This window comes from Crotalus tigris, unplaced genomic scaffold, assembly GCF_016545835.1.
Source record: "Crotalus tigris isolate CLP2741 ecotype Arizona unplaced genomic scaffold, ASM1654583v1 scf7180000024281.4978605, whole genome shotgun sequence".
NCBI classification, from domain to species: domain Eukaryota; kingdom Metazoa; phylum Chordata; class Lepidosauria; order Squamata; family Viperidae; genus Crotalus; species Crotalus tigris.
In genome coordinates, this window is record NW_024100453.1 from 4,393,278 (window position 1) to 4,411,954 (window position 18,677).

The following is an 18,677-nucleotide window of genomic DNA, read 5'->3' on the forward strand; positions in this document are numbered from 1 at the left end:
CTATCATATTTGGTGGTCATGTAGAAATATAAAGGCTTTTTGGATTAAGATTTGGTGGAACATTCAGAAAATTTTTAATAGAAGGATAAAATTTACACCACAATTATTTTTGTTAGGTATTATTGAAGATTGTGATGGTAAAGAGATTATCTTAATGTTGAATTTTATTACGGCGGCAAGGTTATTGATTGGGCAATATTGGAAGAAAGATTCCTTGCCTACTTTAGAGGAATGGTTTCTTAAAGTTTCTTATCTATCAGAAATGGCTAAAATTTCGGCTTATCTGAAAGACCATTCACAAGAGAGATATAATTCTGTGTGGAAAAGATGGGTAAATTTTGTACAGAATAAATATGGGATTAGAAAGTATTATTTAGCCTTTGAATAATTTATAGTTTAAAGTAGTTATGGTTAGATTTGTTGTTTTTAATGTATTGGAGTCAAAGCATTTTTAATCTTTGATTGATGTTTATTTAATTTGTTTGTTTTTTCTTGTTTTTTTTTAACCCTGTATTCAGCTCTGGGAAGGAGGGGGGAGGGTTATGGGGGGAGGGAGGGGCGGAGTTATTTTATTGTAAAAAGTTTATAAAAATTTCAATTAAAAAAAAGATTCTTCATTTGTTTGTTTTGCATCCTGAGGTGGAACACGATTTTAGACTGTTGATTAAGTAACCGTTGTCAGCAGACCAGGAGATTAGAAAGAAAGAGTTGACATAATTGAAGAACTGCCAAGGCTTTATTATGGGGAAAGTAGCAATTTACTATGCAATCCCATCCATGTTTATTCATAAGTTAGTTCTAGGATTCTAAATCCCCCTCCTCTGTGTATGTGTATATATAAATAATTCAAGGTGCAAAAGAGAGGTGGTGGTGGAGGGTGAAAACAGTGTTTGATTTGTCTGTCCTCAATTAATAGACCAGCGGAATGCTGTGGACATAGTATAGTTTTCAGTAAGGCATTTGACAAAGTAGACCACAACCTGTTGCTTAGTAAGCTAGAAAAAGATGAGATAGACAACATCACCACAAGGCTACCACAAGGCTCTGTCTTAGGCCCAGTACTCTTCAATATCTTCATAAATGACTTAGATGAGGGAATAGAAGGGGAACTTATCAAATTTGCACTAAACTGGCAGGAATAGCCAACACCCCAGAAGACAAGCTCAGGATCCAAAAAGATCTTGACAAAGTTGAACAATGGGCCCTATCCAACAAAATGAATTTTAATGTGGAGAAAAGCAAGGTTTTACACCTGGGCAGAAAAAACCAAAGGTATAAGCACAGATTAGGTGAGAACTGGCTTAAAAACAGTAACTGTGAGAGGGACCTTGGAGTCCTAGTGGATGTTCACTTGACTAGGAGCCAGAAGTGTGCAGCAGCAGCAAAAAAACCCAAAAAACAAACCTAATACAATCCTGGGTTGTATAAACAGGCATAGAATCAAGATCATGCGAAGTACTAGTACCACTTTATAAAATCCTAATAAGACCACACCTGGAATACTGCATCCAATTTTGGTCACCATACTACAAAAAAGATGTTGAGACTTTGGAAAAAGTTCAGAGAAGAGCAACTAAAATGATCAAATGCCTGGAGACTAAAACATATGAAGAACGGCTGCAGGACTTGGGTTTGGCTAGTCTGAAGAAAATAAGAAACAGGGGTAACATGATAGCAGTATTCCAGTATTTGAGGGCAAAGAAGAGGGCATCAAACTATTCTCCAAAACACCATAGGTCAGGACAAGAAACAATGGTTGGAAACTGATCAAAGAGAGAAGCAACCTGCAATTAAGGAGAAACTTCCTAATAATGAGGACAATTAACCAATGGAACAGCTTGCTTTCAGAAATCGTGGGTGCTCCATCACTGGAGGTTTTAAAAAAGAGACTAGACAGTCATTTGTCTAAAATGGTTTAGGTTCTCCTACTTGATCAGGGGGCTGGACTAGAAGACCTCTATGGTCCCTTCCAGATCCTATCCTATCCTATCCTATCCTATCCTCATTATTTTCTCTCATCACAGTGACTTGGAAGGCAGAAAATTTAAGCTGAAAAGCCAAAATTGTGGTAGGGATAAGTGGTTCAAATGCTAAAGTAGATTGGAGAATATGCTAGAAAAATACATGAACAGAAGGTATGATAGTTATCTTGGATGGTTAGAGTTACATTCTTGAATCAGAGGTATGAAAAAGAAACTTTAAATATTCAAACTCAGAAATACAATTCAAACACATGTAAAAACTACATAGGAAATAAAGGATTTAACACTAGGTTCAAAAGAAGATGGAAAGACTTTCTAAAATATTTTACAAATTGAATTGTGGAGTGAATGAAAACTTTGTAGAGAAAGAACACATTCAGGAGTCAATTTTCTTTAGAAAATCAGATATTATAGGCTATAGACCTACTGTAAAATTCACAAGCTTCTGGTACAGATGAAATGCCCACTGAATTGTGTAAAGTTGCAGAAGTAATTATATCAGTAACAGGTTTGGGTCAAACCTGTGTAGCATAGAAATTAGAAAAGATGAGAGTGTATACTTATATTGAACTTATGCAGCTCCTCACATAATCAGTGTTTTGCTTAAACACTTTTAAAGAAGAATAGAACCATATATGGGAAAAAAGCCAAATAGACAGCCTTTGGAAAAGGCAAAGGGATATGAGATCAAATAACTAATACAAGATGTATAATAGAACAAGATAATATGAGAAGGACATTTACCTCTGCTTCAGGAAGACTACAGGCCAGAAAGTGGGGCATATAAAAGCTAAAGGCAATTTCAGAACATCTGATTATTTTTCACAGGAATCTAATAAAGTGATTTATTATAAGACTAGCATGATTCAGAGAGATGACACCTGGAACAGGAGATGAGAAAACAATTTTGAGTTATGTAAATGACATCATTGTTAACCAAAAGTAAAAATGATTTACTTAATCATTTTGAATTAAAGTTATTATGAAAGTAAAAAATGTTTACCTTAATAATTTTAATATTAAATGTGCATTGCAAATTGTATGAATCTGAAACATAATTTCCTTGTGGCATAAGGAACAACTCTCATTAAAAGATGTGCCTTGGGGTATTTTAGCTACCTGATCAATCTTAGTTTGGGATGCTTCAGGACTTGCCTATGTTCCCTAGCAAAACACTAGATCAACGTAATGATGCCTGCAAAAGAAACATAACTCTGTAGGGATTGGGAAATCAGTCAGATATTTGCATCTATCAATACACTTATGGATGCTACATTTTTAATTTAATGAATGAAAGACCAATTGAGCCAATTAGATATTACAGTACTTACACCTTCTCAATACCATCCAAGTTGGTCTCATTCCTGACTCCCTTCAAACCCTTTAAAATCTTTACAGAACAGGATAGAATCCTAGTGTGATATCAATAAAACCACAAAGCAACAGTAAGGAGGTCCACTAAATCTAAGCTTCTCCATAACAATGCAGAAGAGCTGCTATCATAGGTGTGTGTGAATTATCCAAAATGTTGACTCTCACCCGGCTGAATTCAGATTTTGCATCTCTAGCTGAGGCTTATTAAGGGCTCTAAATGAACTCTCATGTTTAATAATAGAGTTCATATGAATCTTTTATAGCTTCTTGATACTGTCTTTTGAGTTCCTTATTAAAATTCTTTTCATTCCCCCCCCCCCTTTGTTAAACAAAATGAGCGAAGGAGAGCATGCATCTCATGTTCTGTAGATAAATGTAACTAGTAAATTTTTCTATAGTTTCCTTTCCTAATCACTGGGAATATCATATGTCGGCTAACATGTTTTTTGACAGCTGCAAAATAAATTTTAAAGGTCAGTTGAATCAGATAAAGCCCCTCTTGGCAGTCTTTGCATCCTTAGAATTTTATGGCTAACATTAAGCTTATGCTAGGCTGCTGGTGAGGATCCTTTAGAGGAAAGAGAACCTCAGAAGAAAAATTGACAAAATAAAGAGCAATTAAGCTAGAATGTCTTAAACAGTCCCACTAGTGTGCATGATTATACAATGGTCAGCAGATGATTCTACAAGCATTTGTTTCATTTTAAAAAGAACTCTTTTCCTGGATGTTTTGGATCCAGCTTGTTAAAAACCTAGGACTTCCATGAATAGATGGTGTGACTAATTTCTCTTGAATTACTGTGTAATTCTTTATCAGTCATGTCCTAATAGGCAAACAGAATGCTATCTTCTCTCTGCATCTTACACTCATACCCACCCCATTGCTTTTCTCAGCAATGTATTGATGAGATTTTAGTTAATGAACAAATGTGCCAGAAGTGCTAATTATTTGCTAAGTGAGAGTGATTTAAAACAAAACTGAATCCTTATCAAGTGACCTACCTTGCCAACATCTGTGAAAATGGCTTAATAGCTTCCTGAATGAAACCTGGTCAGATCTGAAGAAAGATATAGATCTCATGATCTGGTTTACATATACTAATCATAGATAAGAAAAAAATTGGAACTACAAAGAGATCCATAAAATAAAACTCTTAAAAAGCAAATGGAAATAATAAAACACAAACCTAGCAGAGGCTGAAAAAATGGCACAACAAATTAAAAGGACAAAACAAAACTTGTTTAAAAACACTAATAAACCCGATAGGTGGCTAGCATACAAATTGAAAAAAGAAAGAGAGAAAAATTAATAAACAAACTGCAAGATTCAAAAGGCAATTTACAATTCCAAAATGATATAATTAAAAAAATAATCAAAGTCTTTTATGAGACACTTTATGATAGAAGAAATTTCGCAAGAAAAAATATAGCAATACTTATCAAAAATCTCAGAGAATATCCAAAATATGCTAAATGAGAAAAGGTAACGGAGGCCATAAAAAGACAAAAAAAATGATAAGACCCCTGGTCCAGATGGACTACCTGCAGAGTTTTATAAATGCCTACAAGATACATTAAGCCCATTAATGAAAGAACTATGTACTTTTAGAGGCTAAAATACCAAATACTTGGACAGAAGCCAATATTACTTCAATACCCAAAGAAGACTCAGACTTGACACAGATAAAAAATTATAGACCAATATCTCTATTAAATGTGGATTATAAAATTTTTGCTTCAATAATAGCAGAAAGATTAAAGAGATTTTTGATTGAATTTATACACACCGACCAAAATGGATTTTTACTAAGAGACAAAAAAAAAAAACCCATTTAAGAATGATTTTAGACACCTTGGAATACTATGAAATGGATCCAGGGAAGCAGATGGCGCTAATATTCCTAAATGAACAGAAGGCTTTTGATAACGTAAACTGGCAATTCATGATTCAACAACTAAATGAAATAGATTTTGGAGAAAAAATTATAAATACAATTAAAACAATCTATCATAGACAAATAACTAAAATAATCGTAAATGGAGATTTTACAGACAATTTTAACATTAAAAAGACACAAGACAAGGTTGTCCACTATCCCCATTATTATTTATAAGAAAAAATATGGCTTAATGTGATGTATGTTCTTGACCAGTGTCGGAGATTAGATAGAATAGCTGTGAATAGAACATTTCTTGAGAGGAGGAACGTGATTGTTGCAGATGATGCCAATAAAGCTTTCCCTTCTGATATGACTATGCTGTTGGAATGGGTAGCAAGACATGTTTTAACCTTTGTAGTGCCCAAAACATTAAAAATGCTCTTCAAAAATGGACAACTTGATTAAGTAAGTACCTGTTGCCATTTCCAAGTGCTACAGTAAGTTATAACGGTGTGACAAATCCCTATGACATTCTGTTATTTGGGCCCACAGAGTAAATTTATCCTGCAAAGTATGTTTTGTTTGCACATTCAATCAGGGGCCTTGAGCCTGCAAACTAAGCACTGTGACTTTTTATTTTTTTGTGCATGTGATGCAAATAAAAAAGATCCAGGGTTTTGTGTGATGGTGGCTGCCATCTTGATTTTTTCTGAAACCCGTATGGCTACCAAAGTCTCCAACTCAAGTAGGGGATTTATGTAGACAAAGTGTGTAAGCTGTAACAACTTAATGTGTGGGGTGTTGGTTTGATCTCTGAGCATGGCGATTTGGCTGCAAACGTTTCGTCTCCATTCAAGGGGACATCTTCAGTGCACTTCGAATTGTGCTCATCTGTCAGAGCACTGGCCTTTAAATACCTTTTTGTGCGATGTAAATTGGTGTGGGTGTTATTTCAAACACATCTCAACTTGATGTGTATGTGTGTGTGTGTGTGTGCATGTATGTCTGTATGTATAAAATTTTACAACAGAAAAATTCAGCAAAAAGCATCAAAATATTATTTTCTTTGCTTACTAAACTAAAAATGAATGTTAGTCTTTATTTTAATTTCTCCCCCCCAAATCACTGGCAAAACAAATCATGACATTGACAAGAATTACTGTCCCTAACAGTGCATATACGAGGGTAATTTGGAAATAAATCTCCACTTGGTTATCAATGACAGGCACTCGCAGATACAGAACTTTTATTATACACATTAGAAAACTACATTACATTACTTTTTGACATAATCACCATTCAAATTGAGGCACTTGTCATACCATTTTACAAGGTTTGAAATTCCTTAATAGTAGTCGCTCAGCGCCAAATCTGGGCTATGGAGGGGTGGTCAAAAACATCCCAATAGAACTGCTTCTAAAGTTCTTGGGTGTGTCTAGCACTGTGTGGGCAAGCATTATCGTGAACCAACACCACAGTGGAAGTCAGCATGTCCCAACACTTGTTATGGATGGCTTCGTAATCTTTCACAGTTGACTTCTGAATTGATGGTCGAACCACACTCCATGAACTTCACTAGCAGTACTCCTTTGGCATCTTCACATTTGGCAGGATTTTCTATGACACCACTTCCGGTGTGGTGTTGGTTCAGGATGATGCTTGCCCACACACAGCAAGATGCACCCAGGAACTTTTGAAGCAGTTCTGTTGAGATGGTTTTTTAAAAACATATTTTATTAATTTTTTACAATAACAATCTTTAGTGCTTAGTGAACAATGTGTTGTCTGGGTTCATATATTTAAAAGCAATCAATAATAATTAATTTCTATCATTGATCAATATGTGAGTTGATAATATATTTCCTTGATCCTCTCTTCTTCCAGTAATATTCTCCTTTTGTCTATATTAAACAAATATAATTCTTAATACCGTATATGCCGGTGTATAAGGCGACTTCCGCGAGCGCTGAAATCGGCACCAAAGACGGGGGTCGTCTTATACGCCGAGTCGTCTTATACGCCGGAAATACTGGTAGTTTCCGGCACATAAGACGACGTTCTAGGAATGCGGCTTGGCGATAAAGACGGGGGTCGTCTTATACGCCGGGTCGCCTTGTACGCCGGCATATACGGTACTTTCAATATATACAGAGTTGGGTAAAAACATTTTTCTAGTATTTGTACATATAACAATAACATCAACATATAACATCTTTTCTAATCAGCTTATGTTTCAATTGTATTTATAGAAGTTATCTTATTAAGTCATTATATGTCCATTTTCAAGATACTTATTTAAGCTTAATTTCCCCTCAGTATCAAAACCACTTTTATCAGTCATAATTTTCTCAAAATTCATTACCTTTGAATATCCAAACTTTTCATTAAAATACACCGGCTCAATATTTTTACATTTTGTATATTATAAAAGTATTATTCTTATTGATAATAGTAAAGTTGGAAGGGACCTTGGAGGTCATCTAGTCCAACCCCCTGCTCAGGCAGGAAACCCTATACCATTTCAGACAAATGGATGTCCAGTCTCTTCTTAAAAACTTCCAGTGTTGGAGCATATCATACTACTTATATATCTTATCCCTCTTACTATAGGCCCCTTTACGTCCAAGCTTTGTTTATTCTTTTAACCATGTTCAAACAAGTATTTAACCATATAATACACCATCCAGCAATCTTACTATAGGGCCTCTTTATATCCAAACTTTATATTTTTTAACTGTATTCAAACAAGTGTTTAGTCATATAGTATTCCATCTGGTAAGTTGAACCACATCTCTTAAATCTAATTCTAATCTTCTTCTTTTGCCAGGTCGCTTTCCAAATCAGTAGGTTTAGCTTGCCAGGTTGTATTTTTGTAGATATTGTTGGATAAAAGAGACAAATTAAGCAGAATATTCGTTTTTTGTCTCCCACACTTTAATGATTCTCCAAATAGCTCTTTAATCCATTTTATTAAATTTTCTTTTTTGTCCTCAAGTTTGTTTTGAAGTCCTAGAAGGTAAAACATCTTTTTAATTTTCTTTGTTGTAGTAAAATTTTGCAGATTTTCTTTTGTTTGTATTAAGTTGTAGTTCTCTTTATTTATAACTTCCATATTTAAGTCATTTTCCTCTGATTTGTATTGTCTGATTTATTTGTTCATTCTTTATCGTCATTTTTTGAACATTGTTTAATTGTGAGTTTAGGATAGAGATATGTTCATTTATGTTATCAGTTATTTTTAATCTCGTCATGATTTAAGACAATTGACGTTTGAATCTGTCACAGCATTGCATATATTTTCTCCTGTATTTGCTTTGTCTTGAATCATTGATCATGCAGATCTCTGATGTTCCATGCTGGGGTCTTCAGCAGGAGATGTTAGATGTGGTTTTCTGTCACTTTTAGATAAATATACAACATCCATTTTGTCTCCCTCCTCTAAGTAGTTTTTCACCGGTACCATAGTCTCTTTAATTAGCTTTATCAAACCAGCCCATTTTAAAATCCAAACAACCAAATCTTGTGCAGTTCTTATTTTTATATATGGTTTTTGTAATCCAATATGTTTCCAATTATCAATGCATCACTGAAAACAATATTTTGTAACAGTTCTTTTCGGGGGTCTTATAATTATCAGTTAGCCAAGATTTCAGTCCAAAGTGTTTAACCACCTGAAAGCTTTCCAGTAATTTCCCCTTTAGAAGATTAACCAAAGGCCAAGATTTTTCTTTCTCTGCAAACAGTTCTTAAACTTAAAAATACAGCTCAGTATGCTTATAATCCCAGAAGGATTTCTAAACATATGTAATTTTACTCTGTAGTAGATAGCCCAATGCTTTGTTCCCAGCTGTTTTTTGCTATTTCTGGGTGTCTTGCCAAATTCTAAATCAATGAAGCTATAGTTTTCTCTAATCTTGCACTAGGTGACAGTAGCTGTTCATTTTCCTGCTTTTAAAGTAAAGAGTTGTTGTTGTTGTTGTTATTATTATTATTACATCAATACTTTTTCAGGTATGGAATTTTAACAGTTTTCTTATTTTTCAAATTTATCCAGACTATAGTATTTTTAACCTCATTTCAATATATTTTTGTTCCCCATAAGAGTTTAATTCGCTGCTTCTGTCTATGGGAGGCTGGAGGTGTAGTCCCCTGCCTTCTCACTTTGGAAGGATTTTTGCTTCTTGAAATTTTTTCCAGAAAATCAGATACAAAATAGAAGAGAGAAAATCTAATTCCTCATCCAATTTCAAGCACGTTGTTCACCATTGTTATGGTTAGTGCATTTGGACTTCAGCTGCAAGTAGCTTGCGCTGGTCACTGAGGTGTGGTCAGTCTTTCTCCTGATGGGTTACACTTACAGGGCTTCCCCCAGATCGAGTGGAATGATTGCCATCATTCTGCAATCATCGGGGTGCCCCTCTTTCTTCGTTGCCTCTCCAGGGTGACTTTAGAGAGTACAGAGTTCCCCAATCCCTCAGCTGTGCTCTACGACACAAAACCAGAAGTCTCCCTTTGGGATATTTAATTTTTATCATACCCCCCCCCCATAGCCCAGATTTGGTACCGAGCAACTACTACCAAGGAATTTCAAACCTTGTAAAACATTATGACAACTGCCTCAATTTGAATGGCGATTATGTCGAAAAGTAATGTAATGTTGTAGTTTTCTAATGTGTATAATAAAAGTTTTGTATCTGTGAGTGTCTGTCATTGATAACCAAGTGGAGATTTATTTCCGAATTGCCCTTGTACTTAGTGATATATTTAGCAATGTATTTGGGGTTGCTTTCTGTCTCCCTATCTTGTTGATGGCGTGCAATATGCATTTTGATCCAGCAGGAAGAAATAGAAATCTTATTTGCTATTTCTCTAAATAGCTTAGAGAAGATATTCAAAAACATATTATCTGGCCTTAGAATTGCACTTTCTAATTTTATGTACACATTGAACTGAGGAATAAAATGGTTTATTGATTTTTACTTATGATATTCTATGAAGCTAACCATAAACCACAGAACAATATTTTTCCAACTGTCATGCCTCTTCAAATAATTCATGGTTAGAACAAACCCTGTTGTGTAGGTGCATGCAGGGACTGCAACAAGGTGACCAGTGGTTTTGGAAAACTTTGGTCCTTTGGCTGAAGAATTTAAGGCAGAAATCCAGTAGCCTGTTTTTCAAATGTTTAACACATTAATTCTAATCCCTATTTTTGGTGAAGGCAATATGCAAATTTATATGTATCAAATAGTTCCATCAGCTGCCTTTCACACATGAGGATTTTATCTGGGATCATCTAGATGGTGGCGGCATAGAAGAGGTTATTTTATTAGGGGAAGGTGGAATGCAAATGCAATAATAGAGATAGAGAGGGATAGAGAGATTTTAATGTAATCCTCATAGAAAGTATCTGGTACATAGTTACGGTGACTATATTTTCTTGAGAAAAATAAAGGACACCTCTGAAAAGGGCAAATCTGAAAGGGATTCATAACAATATTTTTTAATTGTTTATATGAATAAGTAGCTATGGTGGCGCAGTGGTTAGAACACAGTAATAGAGGCTAACTCTGCCCATAGCCAGGAATTTGATCCTGACCGGCTCAAGCTTGAGTCAGCCTTACACCCTTCCAAGGTGGGTAAAATGAGAACCCAGATTGTTGGGGGCAATATGCTGCCTCTGTAAACTGCTTAGAGAAGGCTTTAAAGCACTGTGGAATGGTATATAAATCTAAGTGCTATTGCTATTGCTACTGGTATAACTTTACAAAGAAAAAAATTATTTATTTATTTTATAAAATTTATATACTCCCCCATCTCACAAGAAATGATTCTGGGCAGTATACAGCAAAAAGAAAAAAAAAAGAAACAATAAACTTGTCAAACACAGTCATATTAAAAAAATGTAAACAACACTGCACAACTTTTAAGGAAGTATCCCAGGGAGTACATGTGTTCTGAATAAAACACATGCACTTTATTGTTCTTCATTAATGACATTTTCTCTCTCCCAGCACTTAGAACATATCTGTATGTATATATTTCTGAATTATCAATGACAACACAAAGACTATATTTTGAAACAGTCTTCATAATCCCAATACAATCCTAAGAAAGATGTAAAAAAAAAAACAGCTTAAAAACATTATTTTATGAAGCTACACTGAAAGTTATACCAGAAGTAAAAAATTATTAATGACTGATGTAGTTGGGATTCTACAGCTAAGATAACTCTTGATGGGAAAAAATGTTTATTTATCATACAGTAATAACACTTCAGTACAAAAACATATTTATAATTTACAAATAACAATAGTATTTTAGTGCTCATGCTGCAAGTAGATCTGCCTTATATTTTCTGCTATTAGCTAAGTGAGCTTCAATTATCTCTACAAACAGATTTCTTTTCAGTGGGCTATCAGCAAGAGACAATAGATTGATCTTGTCAAAATAACATGACTCTTGGCAAAAGAGGTCTATGCCAGTTCATATTCCATATCATAATCACACTCCTCATTGGAAAACTTAATGAAAGTTAACATTTCTTGAATAGGAGCAAAGACTTTCAATCTCTGATCATCATTGAGAGCATCTACAATGTTTTTTTTTTTTTTGTTATACAGTTACTAAGTTCTGTCTGACCCTTCATAACCCATGCCACCCTCTATCATCCCATTCTCCTTTTGGTTTTACAACTTCTTTTGAGACTTGCATTTGTTTTCTGACGATCTCTGTATTATCCAACATTATTCTTATTTATGAGGACAACTAGACCAGCTCCATAAAATGTCTTTGTTATTACTTTTTTATCTTGCTCTTTCACCTTCAAGCTTGTATGTCTTAATAAGCCACTTCTCTTTTTATTAGCCAGTTCTTTAAGCTTTTTAAGATAAAAAAAGCACATATATTGTCATCAGCTTGATAAATTATACAGCCTTTCTGGGTTTCAGTTTCACCAATTGATACCGGCAGTTGATCTGGTATGTCCCTGAAATATCACTTATGATACTGTGTTTTGCTGCCTTCAATAATAATTCTCTGGAATACGGGAGGATCATAAAAATAATCTCCACTGAAGGTTGAAATTTGTGCCTTTTGATTTATTGTAGTTTTTGCGTTTTCCACAAGGAATATTATATGATCCAGTAGCTGAAGTCCAGCGCCTGATTTGAGGACAACAAATGGTGTGTCAGGTTCCAATTTCTCACAGAATTTCCAGAGATAATAGAGGTCTTCAGGCATCTTGAACTAATAACAACTTTCTACTTGCTGGTGAACACAATCATGAATATCTGCTTTGCCTGCACATTTTTTAGTTCTTTAATTTTTTTTTTCATCTTGGTTTTGTATGTCTGCATGGTGTCACTGCCTCTCACCTCCCATCATTTTGGTACCTGTTGACATTGTTACATCCTGCCTTTTGTGGCTGTAACAGTTTCCAAGTTTTCCTTGTGATGTCAATGCACAAAGACATGACATCAAAACAGAGTGACAGTGTGTTCCAATTCCGACTTTGCTCATCAAGCAAAACCAAGGAAAACTTTACAAAAGCACATATTTTAATAAAAATATCTAAAATCAAACAGTGTATATAAATTTATTTTAAAAAGAGAACCAGTTTGGTCTAGTGGTTAAGGCTTCAGGCTAGAAAGCAGAAGACCAGGAGCTTGAGTCCCACTGTAACCATGAAAGCCAGCTGGGTGACTTTGGGCCAACCACTCTCATTCAGCCCAACTCACCTTACATCAGTGTTTCTCAACTTTGACAATTTTAAGGCATGTGGACTTCAACTCCCAAAATTCCACAGCCAGCAATTGCTGGCTGTGGAATTCTGGGAGTTGAAGTCCACATGCCTTAAAATTGTCACGGTTGAGAAACACTGCCTTACATGGTTGCTGTTCTATGGAAAATAGGAGGAGGAAGGTGTGTTGGATATGTTTGCTGCCTTGAGTTATTTGTATAAATAATATACAATATAAATAATAAAGGTGGGTTAAATAATTCAGGTTTTATTCTTTTTACATGAATGTGAAAGTCTGTACCTTAAGCGGTACCATTTATTTTATATGGTAAACATTAAATGACTAAAATAAAGGACAAAACTGAGTTTTTGAAAAATAAATACATTTAAAGGACAGATTTTTGAAATAAAGGAGTGTCCTTCACAACAAGGAATGTACGTCACTGTATTCATGGTACATGTTGGTTTATGTGTACGCAGCTGTGGTGGCAGAACATTAGTTTTTCTGCAGTGCTGATGAATGCATCTGATATATGCACACAGAGATGTGGAGATCAATCACATGCATTAAGAATATTGTAGGAGAATATAAATGGTATATTTTAAATAACAGCCATCTTTCATCAACTTTAAGTCCCTTAAAGCCTTTTATTTTTCTTAAAAACTCTTGACAGCCATTTTGGCAATCTAAACTATATAATAGATTAACTCTTTTTGGTTCATATGCAAGTCATAAACATTGTACCAGAATTTCCCTCAGGTGAAAATTGGCTTAATACAAAATCCAATTCCCAGCCAGAATGGCTGGAAGCACTGAGACGCACTCCAGGAAAGTAGAAACTAAGGGACATAAAGTTCCTAGTGATAACCCTGAACCACAAAGATCATAATGATGCACAGCTGATTGGAATAAGATTCCAACCAAGAGCAAGAGACAAACCCATCACTCAGTTAACAGCAGGTGATATTTGCATATTAAAGGATCAGGAATGTTTAGAAGCTGCACTTTTGTTGAGAGAACAACAGCAAACATGAATAACAGCAATTGCACTATGACAATTGACAGCATCTCATCAGGCAGAGAGAAGAGATTAAATTGATCTAACAATGACTCACAAAGCACTGCTGAGAAGAAATGACATTTTCTTGGAGAATGCCTACATATACTGCTGGCTAAAGAAAATGTGTTGGCTTCTGCAATCATTCACTAAAATTTCAGTCTGTTCCATAGTTCAGTACAATTTTTTTAAAGATTGCTCTTGTTTGCATATCAAACAATGTCATGCTTTGGTATGTCCACAAGGAACACTATAATATAACCTGGCATATCAGCTTTCCAACATTTGGTATTTTCAGATATGACTATAATGCTTTTTTCTCCATCCACTTAGTTGGGTTGGTCAGGTACAATGGGTGCTGCAGCCTGACATATGAGGAAAACATTAGATTTGATAGCATGGAACTATTCAGTTCATCAGTCACTTTCTCTCTCTCTCTCTCTCTTTCTCTCTCCTTCCCTCTCTCTCTCTCCCTCTCTTCTCCCCCTCCATCCCCTCTCCCCTCTCCCATCTCCATCTCCCTCCCAAGGTTTGCTGAGTGGAGCTGGAATTCTGGGAATGAAAAGTCACATTCTTAAAAGTTGCTGATGTTGAGAAACACTGACATAGAGGAAAAATCCAGCTCCAAGTACAAGACACCAAAATGTGTGTGCTTTTCTTTGATCTTTAATTTTTTACAGTCTCGTTATTTCACCTCTTTTTGTGGTGCTTTCCTGTATATCTCATTCAGCCAAGATCAACCCAATATAGCAAACAGGGATAAAGATCTGCTTGGCTATAATTGGTTGAGTAGGTCTTCTGTAGGACTGCTCCTTCTGTTCAGTGCCTGTGCTTAGGGCCTGGTCTCCAAAGGTGGGTATGCTACAAAGGAAAACAGAAATCCAGCTTCTGCAGCCACTTCCTTAAAAAAAAAAGTAACACATTGACCAATTGGTTGCCCTAAAGAGTTCAGGGCTTAATTTGGCTACTTTGTTCCTGGTTTGATGAGTGTAATTGAAAGACTCTTGTTCTTCTGTAGCCAGTGCAGTGGTGAATTTCCTTTCCATAGTTATGCTTTTGGGGAACTTCTGGTTACTCATTTCTGACTTGCAGAATATTCTCTTAAAAGCCTCACTCCATCATGATCACCAATAAATTGACAGTCCCTTGAGGGGGAAAAATTGCTCTGACAAAAACACCTGCATCTTATAAGCATACCTCGGCACATATTCTGTATGGCAACTGGTGGTGGCTTACCCCAGGTTGGTCATTTTTGAATTCCAACAAGTAGAATTTGCCAATTTCTGCCAATGTAGCATTGCTCAGGATGGCTCTATAGCAGTGTTTCCCAAACTTGACAATTTTAAGGCATGAGGACTTCAACTCCCAGAATTCCACAGCCAGCAAAGCAGCTGTGTGGATGAGACCTTTTTTATTTTTAAAACTGTCTTTCTTCTTCAAGAAGGATAAATCTTTATTAGTGTGCAGCAGGTACTGCTAAAAGAATGCACGTGGATATATTTTTGTATGTAAAGCTGAGAGAATTCCTGAAAATTTTAATTTCCTGTGCTTCATTAAATTATCTATGCAGAAACATCCAGCAATAAAATGAAATGCACTAAAATGTCCCTTGATGTTGCTTTGGCAAATATCTGAAATACAAAGCTTGCTATTTTTATGTTTTCAAAGTAACCATGGGATCTGTTAAGTTGAAGTGACCAAGATATACAAAAACAAAAATCTTGAAGTAGTAAAACAAGATTAAAAAATAAAAAGTGGAAAAGACAATGGAAAGACAGATGCAGAAAAAAAAGATCATAAAGTTTGCCTTCTTGTCCCTCAGCAGGTCATCCAGCATTTGAAGATATGGGCAGAATTGTAGGGTACTAACAGAATGGAGGCTGATCCATAATTCATCTCTGAAACCACAGTCTCTGTGTTGTCCAAAGATAGATAGCTATGTTTTTATGAGGTTAAAGTTCACCTCACTAAATTCAATCTTCCTATAAGTGGCTTCTGGATCTCAAATGATTTTCATTTAAAATACTTGACATCCATGCAATGGAAAGTAGTACTAAGTGTGGGGAAAAGATGAGATCTCTATCTAAATACTGTTTCTGAAAGTAAAAATAAGACTATGCATGCCAGAAGAAAAGACTACATAGTGATAGAGGTTCTTCTATTTTTGATTTTTCAATGATAAATTGTACTTATTCTTTTCATTTCCACATGACAATTTTTCCTGAATATAGATTGTACTTTATTTTTTTAAGTTGGTAAGCTCACATATAACTGCAATTTTGTGTTTCTCTTTTCTAGATTTATTGGGATGGGACTGAGGTTCTTTTGGAAAACCGTATAAAATCAATTTTAGAAGTCATGCCTTAGTTTCCTTGTTTCCCACATCAGAAAAGAAGGCTGTTCATTTATTTGTGGAATGTCTTTGTCAATCTTTCCCACATATCAATCTGTGTCAATACATGATGCACCGAATGTCCAATCATCAGGCTGGTGGTCTGCAGTGATTTGTTAGAATTGCTTCAATTATTAAGGATTGTTAAGCTGTGGTAGAACAATGGTTAGAATGCAGTTTTATAAGCTAACTCTGCCCACAGCCTGGAGTATGATCCTGATGGGCTTGAGGTTGACTCAGCTTTCATCCTTCTGAAGTTGGTAAAATGAGGAGCCAGTTTATTGGGGGGCAACATTGTAAACTGCTCAGAGAATGCTGTAAAGGTCTATGGAGCAATATATATGTTTAGGTGCTATTGCTATTATGAAATTATGTAAGGGCAGAATTGATCAGACAATATATTGAATGTGAGGCCAATGTGAAACAGACAGTCATCCCTAGTGTACTGTTTTTCATCATCAGTGCAACATAGTCTGCTTCAGTGAGATGATTGGCACCCTGCAGGTGACATTTTCTGTCTCAGTGCTCTGATTAAAAGTGCTTGAACACTTGTTGAAACAAAGAAAAGATGTTTCTGTTAAACTTTGAAGGAAGTAGAGAGTTTCTCTGAAGCTTTATACAGCCCTATCAAATGATACATCAGTTTTAATTGTATGGATGTTGGTTATGTAGTAATAACTTGGTTTATTTCAAGTATGCTTTTATATTTCTGTATGTAAAAGCTAGATATAGTCTAGCACAGACATGTCAAACTCGCAATGTCACATGACGTCGCGAGATGTATTGGGACTGTTTTGCCATTGCCAGCAATGGGATGAGCGTGGCTTCCAGATGACACATCTGGCCTGTGGGACGGCAGTTTGACACCCCTGGTCTAGCACTATATTATGGTAATTATGGTAATCAAGAATCAAGATCAAGTGAAGTGTTAGTACCACTTTATAATGACTTGGTAAGACCACACTTGGAATATTGCATCCAGCTTTGGTCACTACAATATAAAAAAAATATTGCAACTCTAGAAAGAGTGCAGAGAAGAGCAACAAAGATGATTAGGGGACTGGAGGCTAAAACATATAAAGAATGGTTGCAGGAATTGGGTACATCTAGTTTAATGAAAAGAAATACCAATGATGACACGATAGCAGTGTTCCAATATCTTAGGGGCTGCCACAAAGAGGAGGGGGTCAACAAATTCTCTAAAGAACCTGAAGGTAAGTCAAGAAACAATAGATGGAAACTAAGCAAGGAGAGATCCAACCTAGAACTAAGGAGAAATTTTGTGACAGTGAGAACAATTAATCAGTGGAAAGACTTGCCTCCAGAAGTTGTGGGTGTTCCAACACTGCAGAGTTTTAACAAGAGATTGGACAACCATTTGTGTGAAATAGTATAGGGTTTCCTGCTTGAGTAGAGGGTTGGTTTGAAGATCTTATGAACTGGATAACACAAGACAATGAAGAACAGTATGAATCTGTAAGGAAGTGAAAGGGTCTATTATTTCTATATTTTCAGCTTTCATTTTGTTTTTAAAAACTAGCTTGATAGAAGACCATTTTAGAAGTAGAGATTTAAGCTAAAATGTAGTCTCTCTTCTGCCCATTTTATAAGAAAAGTCTGTCCCTTCTTTTGATTGTTTTTAATCCAATGAAGAAACAAGCAACGCTTGGCAGATAATGTGTTTTTTTCCCTTAAATCTTTCCTGGTGGGAAATGACTGTTTCTTCATAAGAAACAATTTAGAAATCCAAGCTTTTGTTGTTGTTATGATTAGACAATAATGTGTCTGTCCGAAATGAAAAGATAGAAATAAAAATTGGAACTTATAAGAGCTCTAACATACATACACACATATGTATATATATGTGTATATATATATTAACCAAATTAAAAAAAATGAAGAGGCACAGAAATGGGGGTTGGCAGTATAGAGGCAAGAAAGAGAGACATTCAAGCACCTCCCTTCCTCCCACTCTATAGTGCTTCCTGATGTGACTATTACTTAATAATAATAATAAAAACATCAGCAACTGGAGAAGATAACAAAATACAAAGACCTGCAAATAAAAATAGAACGACTGTGGCAAAAGCAAGCAAAGTAGTACCAATAGTAATAGGTGCCTTGGGAGCAATCTCCAAACAAATGGAACACCATTGGCATTAACAAATTCACCATCAGTCAATTGCAAAAGGTGGCTTTACTCGGAATAGCTTACATTCTGTGACAATATCTGTAACACCATCGAACATC

The 18,677-nt window shown here is 35.5% G+C and overlaps 1 protein-coding gene and 1 pseudogene across 5 annotated transcripts in view; both read right to left on the minus strand.

The window, feature by feature from the left end:
• RALY (RALY heterogeneous nuclear ribonucleoprotein) overlaps positions 1-18,677 on the minus strand; it is a 286,663-nt gene that overhangs the window by 85,571 nt on the left and 182,415 nt on the right. The gene's annotated exons all lie outside the window — the stretch shown is intronic.
• Positions 11,564-12,715, minus strand: LOC120299181 (annotated as a pseudogene).